Below are 8,425 nucleotides of genomic sequence, written 5' to 3'. Positions count from 1 at the left end.
AAAAGTATTACATTTGATATTTCCTCAGCATCCTGGATGTAACAAAGAGCAAAAACAGTACAAAATTTAAAAAAAACCTTCTAAAATGGCTGCCTGCTGAAAGTCCTCTCCTCAGTGCAATAATCTATTTTTAAATGTCTATTATAAACAAATACACAAACAAACAAAAAAGCACCCCCACCAGCAGCAGCCACATTGTTTGTTGCTATTGGTAGTGGTGGTGGTGGTGATGGTTTTTTTGTTTGTCTATGTTTTTGTTTGCAATATATCTATTTGTCCTCCAGAGCTATAGCTCCAGCTTTGAGCATGAGTGAAGATGGAGTTAAGTTGCCTGGCTCTTAGTGGAGCATAGAAACCAAGCTTTGATGCATGCGGCTGTCAACAAAAGCAACATGTTTTCTTTAATGTTTCAGTTCAATAAATGCCTTACAGAAAGTATCTTTGCTTTTTGAGCCCCCTTCATATGATAGTTTTCATTTTGAATTACCTCTTTTCACCTAAACTTGTTTCTGATGCTATAAGAAGAGTCACAACACTAGATGCCTCCTAACAAAAAATAAAAATAATAAGAGGCATTAGCAGATTGCATCTGTTCTAAGTAAGACCCAGTGACATAGTAGACAGAAAACCTACTTTGAAACCAGGATGTCCTACCTCTGACAGTACTGACCACATAATACAAGGCAAGGTCCCTTAATCTCACAGCACTTTAGGCAATGCTAAAATAATGAATTACTGTGAAGGTGTTAGCCTGCATTGATGGGGGGAGTTTCTTCACCAGAGGGTTCCTATACTAGTAAAATCACAAAACCAAACCCTGTCAAATATTGTATATGTCTATAAGTCTGTCTTCAAAAAACATGTTGTGCTGAGATTGCTTTGGAAGGGATAGCACATATATAATTTGACTGTGTGGTTTAGTAACCAAACCATTTGGTAAGTAATCTGCCTGCTCAAGAATCCTGGGAAATAGCATAGGTATCTGGAATGGGGAAGCCACAGAACAATACTCCTTTCACCCAACCAATCAAAGCACTTACTATGTGCTAGGTACTGTGCTAGGTGACAGAGATTCCCTCCAAAGCCCACCTTTTTCAGCTTTTGTTTTGGGCAAAGTAATCAAATCAACAGTACCATTGCAAAAGTCATATTAATTGACTGCCCGAAGGGTTCAAATTCTCTTCCCTGGCTGCCACTCCTATATATATATATACATATATGTGTGTATATATATATACATATATATATATACACACATACACACATATAGATATAGATAGATATAGATATAGATATATGTTTTATTTTCATAATAATAAGTTCCTATAGGAAAGGGACTCTTTTTTTTTGTATTTGTTTCCCCAGTGCTTAGAATAGTATCATACAGTAGTACACACAAACAAAAACAAAAACAAAAAACCCTAAGATACTGGCAATTGGTCCCATCAATTCCTGGCAAATAGAGGGAGAAGAAATGGGAGCAGTGTCAGATTTTGTATGCTTGGGCTCAAAGATCACTGCAGACAGCAACTGCAGCCATGAAATTAAAAGACTCCTGCTCCTTTTCCCTTGAAAGAAAGCTATGGCAAATCTGGACAGCATATGAAAAAGCAGAGACACCACCTTGCCAACAAAGGTTAACATAGTCAAAGATAACAGTTTTCTCAGTAGCAATGTATAACTGTGAGAGTTGGACTAATAGGAAAGCTGAGTGTCACAGAATCGATGCATTCAAATTGTGGTATTGGAGAAGACTTTTAAGAGTCCCTTGGATGGCAAGGAGGTCAAATCAGTCAATACTTAAAGAAATTAATTTAGGTTATTCACTTGGAGGTCAAATACTAAAACTGAAATTTAAATACTTTGGCCACATAATGAGAAGATGGGAGTCACTGGAAAAGCCCCTGATGTTGGAAAAGGGGACGGCAGAGGTTGAAATGAATAAATATGTTATGAAACAATGAACAAAAACTTGGCCAAACTTTGACAGAGAGTGGAGGATAGAGGGGCCTGGCCTATGGCCTATAGGGTCATGAAGAGTAGGACATGACTGACTGAGTAAACAACAACATCTCATTCTTTTATTCATCCATTCATTCATGTACTTTACGATTGACACTAAATCTCTTTCTCAAACAAAATTCAGTAGGGTTCAAATCACAATGTGAGTTTTTGGTCTTGGGTAACAAGGATTTCTAGTTGAAAAGATTTGGGGTATTGTAGCCTTCATAACAGATAGATTCTGGTACAAGGATGTAGATAATGCGTGAAAAAAATTTCAGTAGTCTTGTTTAAACATCACTATTAGGTAAGTTTTCAAGATATATAGGATCATAGATTTAGAGCTGGAAGGGACCTTAGTTGTCTTCTAGTTAATATCTTCATTCTACAGATGGGGAAACTGAGGTCCAGAGAAGTTAAGTGACCTTGCAGGGCCAACACTACCCACTATTGCAGGCTGTCACACTGCCTCAATCTGCATACCATGTTTTGCTCTGATAAAGCCTTCCCCAGACTCTCTTAATTCTAGTGCTTTCTCTCTATTACTTATTTCCTATTTATCCAGTAGATTATTTTATATTTGTTGCATGTTGTCTCCTCCATTAGACTGTAAGCTTCTTGAGGACAGAGACTGTCTTTTGCCTCCTTTTGTGTCCCCAGAGCTTAGCACAGTGCCTGGCAGATAGCAGGTGCTTAATAAATGCTTATTTATTGACTGACAATAAGAATAAGGTGTTATTTATACAAATGATATGGAAAAGGCAGCGTGGTGTCATGGAGAAAATGCTAAATGAGAGGTCTGGAAATCTGGGTCATGTTAACTGTGATGTTGGATGAGTTTTTATATTAATCACCCTCTTGTCTATAAAAGATATTGAGGGTCCTTTGTAGCCCTAAATTTATTCCTACTTTCTTCAATAAATGATCCCAGTCAAATAAGTATGTTGTTGCTCAGTCATTTCAGTTGTATCCAGTTCTTCAGGATCACATTTGGGGTTTTCTTGTCAAAGATACTGGAGCGATTTGCCATTTCCTTCTCCAGCTCATTTTACAGATAAGGAAACTAAGGCAAACAAACTTAAGTGATTTGCCCAGAGTTACGGGGCTGTTAAGTGTCTGAGGTTAGATTTGAACTCACATCTTCCTGGATCTAGGTCCAGCACTCTATCCCCTGAGCCACCTAGCTGTCCTAAAAAAGAAGTATGCATACTTATATACATATATACAAAGATGCATATATATTCCACAAATAAGGTAGATTATTGAGCCTAAGTTGGAAAAAAAATAAAACAAAGGGAAATGATTATCTATAAGTATTTGTTTAGCACCTGCTATGTGATAGGCACTGTCATAAATACATATTTTTTACAAATAGTATCTCATTTGATCCTCACAACAACCCTGGGAGGTAGGTACTATTATTATCCCCATTTTAAAGTCGTAGAAACTGAGGCAGAGATTACATAACCTGCCCAGGATTACACAGCTTTTAAGTGTCTGAAGCCTGATTTGAACTCAGGTCTTCTTAACTCCCAGGCTCAGTGCTTTATCTACTGTGCCACTAGTTGACCCCTATAGTCATTTTTTGTTACAAAATGTACTGTACACTGTACATATTAGGCTTTTAATATGTGAGAATGAATTTGGAATCCAATCAGAATCCTAATTTCTCCACATTCACACATAACCCCACATAGTAAAACATTTCTGGTGAATAAAAATGTTTCTGGCTCTACCATGTTTAAGCATGTGTGAAACTCCTACTTTCTCTTGGATAAAATATAAACTCATCTGTTTAGCTCTTAAAACCCTTCATGAGCTATCCTTAACCTGCCCTCTCAGCCTCACTGGACATCACTCCTCTTCCCATACTTTATGATTCAACCAAATAGGCCTTTTATATTTTCCTTACACAAGACACTCCATCACCCATCTCCTATGCAGTACTGGCTGTTTCATATGCCTGGAATGCACTCCCTCTCTACCTCTGTCTGCAACCTAGAGTCCCTCTATTTCTTTATGAGGTAACTTGGACACCATCTTCTGCTTGAAAGCTTTTCTGATCCTACCAATTGCTAATGTCCTCCCTCCAAGATACTTCATATTTAACTCTGTGAGAATGTGTGTATGTATTTATTACTTTGATATTTATTCTGTATATAACTTTGTCTCCCCCATCAGAATTCAACCTTTGTGAGTAGAGATTGTTTTCTTCCTTGTCCTTATATCCCCTATACCTAGCACAGTGCACATAATAGTACATAGCACAGTAGGCTATTAATACATGGTGTCCCCAAAGTCACAGGGCAGTTTTAAGCTATTAAACCTTAAGCTATTGAAGCTTAAAATTGTCCCAAGATTTTGGAGACATCCTGTATTTGTTGATTTTTTTTAATAAAGTTTCACACACACTTGTGCAATAAAGTTGTTGTTCAGTCATTTTTTAGTCACGTGCAACTACATGACCCCATTTAGGGTTTTCTTGGCAAAGATATTGGAGTACTTCTCCAGTTCATTTTACAGATGAGGAAACTGAGGCAAATAGGGTTGTGATTTACCCAGGGTCACATAGCTAGTAAGTGTCTGAGAGTAGAACTGAACTCAGGGAGATGACTCTTCCAGGTCTCAGGAGATGACTGACTCCAGTCCAGGTGGTCTATCCACTGTGCAATCTACCTGCCCCAATAAAACTCTGTTGATTTCCAAATAATCTCTCTGAAATCCACAAAAAGTTGTCTCAATCTCTTTTGAAGAAAGTCCTAGTAATTCCTGTTATCAGCAAGTAGTCAAAAGCACAACTTACAGTCACATCTCATGACCAGAACAAAACTAAGAGATGCCAATCAAAACTATAAATGACAAATTACCAACACGTTTCAGTATCCTGCACAAATACCTGTTTGAGAAGCTTCACGTACTTAACAGTCAGCAAACTAAATTAAGTAACAAGGGAAAATGTCTTACAAAAATGTAAATCAGCTTAACCATGAAGATGAAAATACTCCTATCTCTGGTTAAATAAAAATGATGCATCTTTTCACATTCTTTTTATCCTAAGTGAGACTGAGAAGCTAGGCCTTTATCATCTCTGCTTGCCAAAGTAACTGTTTTTAGCTCACTGTACTTTTTATCAGTTCTAATTGAGACTTACTTGCTGATAGAGCTTAGCATTTCCAGATTTTCTTTTTAAAGTATTAGTTTAATGGCACTGACATTAAGGTATTCATCCAGTGGGTCTCATAACAGCCAACTAAAAATGCACAGGAGGGAATGGGGGGCGGGTACTGAGGATCAAAGGGAGTGGGAGGGGAAAAAGAGGACTGCCAACTTGCCCACCCCCAGTGTACAGATATTCCTGCTGATGCCTGCTACAGTTACATTAGCCCAGCATGTTTAATGTCTGGTGAGAGTTTCCCTACTGCCACCTGGTGAGTAAGAGCTCAAGAAGGAATAGGAGGTTATCTTCCATCTTGTTTCACCTCCCAAACAGTGACTTGCACATCCCCATCTCAAAGGACACAAGGGCAAAAAACAAAGCATGCTGTAAAGCAGATTCTGTCAGCCCTTTCAAAGGTGGTACTCAAGATTGCTGGCAGCTGTATGTCAATGCAGGAATGTCTGCATAAACCTTGGACTCAAAGGAGGAAAGGAAGCTTTGTTAAGAAAAAGGGAGTAAAGCATAGGGGATGAGCAAGCCTATCTTTTCTGGGGTTACCTACCACTAAATGCTTAGTGCTGAAAACTGTAAGATAAGCATATAGCAGAGGTTCAGCGGTATAATTTTAGGGGCAAACAGATCTGGAAAGCAAACAAGGCACATAGCAATTCATCTACACACAGGCTTCTGAACCATTTATTATTGTTTCAGATATAAAATTTCAGTGAGATGAGAAATTCAATTCAGCTTGACAAACCATCTGTGACTTTTTTCTTAGAGTGTTGACAGTTGAATGTTTTGCCCATGGTCACAAAGCATACATGTGTTAGATTCAAGACTTGAATTCAGGTCTTCCTGACTCTAAGGCTGGCCCTTTGTCCTCTGTGCTAAAATGTTTTTTTTTTTCTAAACCATGTTGTTCTTTAAATCAGACACATCTCCTAAAATGTGAGAGGTCTGCTAGCCTTTGTTGTTTTATGTCCCACTAATTAACTTATCCATACATTCATTCATCCAACCAAACATCTACCAAGTACCTAGTATATGCAAGCAGGTGTGTGCTAAACTCAGATCTAACCAACTTGTAAGAGCTGATTGTTAAATATTCAATGTGAGCATTTATTCTTAAAAAAAAAATTGTCAACTACTCCAAATCAGGAATTGATTTGTAGTTTCATTGATTGTCTAAACTTAAGAAAGTGTTAATAGAGGGGGGCAGAGCCAAGATGGTGGAGGGAAAGCAGTGACTTGCTTGAGCTCTCCCCCAAACCCCTCCTAATACCTGTAAAAAAAAATGGCTCTAAACAAATTCTAAAGCAGCAGAACCCACAAAAAAGACAGAGTGAAACAAATTCCCAGCCCAAGACAACCTGGATGGTTGATTGGAAAGGTATATCACGCCAGGTGGGAGAGGATCACAGTTCGGCTTGGGCGTGCAGGCCGCAGCAACCCTGGAGCAGGCCTCAGAAGACTGAATCGCAGGCAGCTGTGGTGGTTTCCAGACTTCTCAACCCACGAACACCAAAGACAACTTAGAAGGTCAGTGAGAAAAGTCTGTAACCTGCAGTGAGAGTTAGAAGCTAGGTCTCAGCCGCAAGTCCTGAACGCAGGCCACGGCTGCCTCCTGAGCTTCTGGCCCACAGACTGAGGGGGAATCCAGTGGCTGATAAGAGGGAGATTGCAGGGATCTCTTTGCCTGTGCTGAGGCAGGAATCTCTTGCTTTGCTTGTGCTTGAATCTGGGTCACAGTTCTGAGGGGCAGTCTTGGGGCAAGGAGGAGTGCTGGCGTGGTGGAGCTTGTTGTGGTGGTGGAGAGGAAACACCTCGCCCCTTATCATACCACCTTGGAAGAACTGAAAATTTACAGGTCCCTAGAAGTATCTCTGAAAACAGCTGTACAAACCCCCGAAACTTGGGACAGTACATTCCCCACACTGGAAGCAGACTTTTACCTTAACAAAGTAAAACTCAAGTAATTGACTGGGATTATGAGTAAGCAGTGTAAAAAGCGTCAGACTATATTTTCTTACTTTAGTGACAAAGAAGATCAAAACATACAACCAGAAGAAAACAATAAAATCAAAGCTCCTACATCCAAAGCCTCCAAGAAAAATATGAATCAGTCCCAGGCCTTGGAAGAGCTCAAAAGGGATTTAGAGAAGCAAGTAAGAGAAGTAGAGGAAAAACTGGGAAGAGGAATGAGAGTGATACAAGAAAATCATGAAAAACAAGTCAACAGCTTGCTAAAGGAGACCCCAAAAAATACTGAAGAAAATAACACCTTAAAAAATAGCCTAACCCAAATGGCAAAAGAGGTCCAAAAAGCCAATGAGGAGAAGAATGCCCTAAAAAGGAAAATTGGCCAAATAGAAAAGGAAGTCCAAAAGATTACTGAAGAAAATACTTCCTTAAAAATTAGAATAGAACAATTGGAAGGTAGTGACTTTATGAGAAATTAAGACACTGTAAAACAAATCCAAAAGAATGAAAAATTAGAAAACAATGTGAAATATCTCATTGGAAAAACAACTGACCTGGAAAATAGATCCAGGAGAGAGAATTTAAAAATTATTGGACTATCTGAAAGCCATGATCAAAAAAAGAGCCTAGACGTCAACTTCCAAGAAATTATCAAGAAAAACTGCCCTGATATTTTAGAACCAGAGGGTAAAAGAGAAATTGAAAGAATCCACCGATCTCCCCCTGAAAGAAATCCCCAAAGGAAAGCTCCTAGGAATATTGTAGCCAAATTCCAGAGTTCCCAGGTGAAGAAGAAAATATTGCAAGCAGCCAGAAGGAAACAATTCAAGTATTGTGGAAACACAATCAGGTTAACACAAGATTTAGCAGCTTCTACATTAAGGGACCGCAGGGCACGAAATATAATATTCTGGAGGGCAAAGGAGATAGGATTACAACCAAGAATCACCTACCCAGCAAAACTGAGTATAATCCTTCAGGGGAAAAAATTGTCATTCAGTGTAATCAAGGACTTTCAAAAATTCTTGATGAAAAGACCAGAGCTGAATAGAAAATTTGACTTTCCAATACAAGACTCAAGCGGAACATGAAGAGGTAAACAGGAAAGAGAAATCATAAGAGACTCATTAAGGTTGAACTGTTTACATTACTGCATGAAAAGATGATATTTATAACTCATGAGACCTTTGTCAGTATTAGGGTAATTGGAGGGAAAAATTATATGAATGTGTATATAGACAGATAGATAGATAGATAGATAGATAGATAGATAGATAGATAGATAGA

The sequence above is a fragment of the Vombatus ursinus genome, unplaced genomic scaffold (assembly GCF_900497805.2).
Source record: "Vombatus ursinus unplaced genomic scaffold, bare-nosed wombat genome assembly UNPS02014832.1, whole genome shotgun sequence".
In the NCBI taxonomy this organism is placed as follows: domain Eukaryota; kingdom Metazoa; phylum Chordata; class Mammalia; order Diprotodontia; family Vombatidae; genus Vombatus; species Vombatus ursinus.
This window is presented reverse-complemented; position numbering follows the sequence as displayed.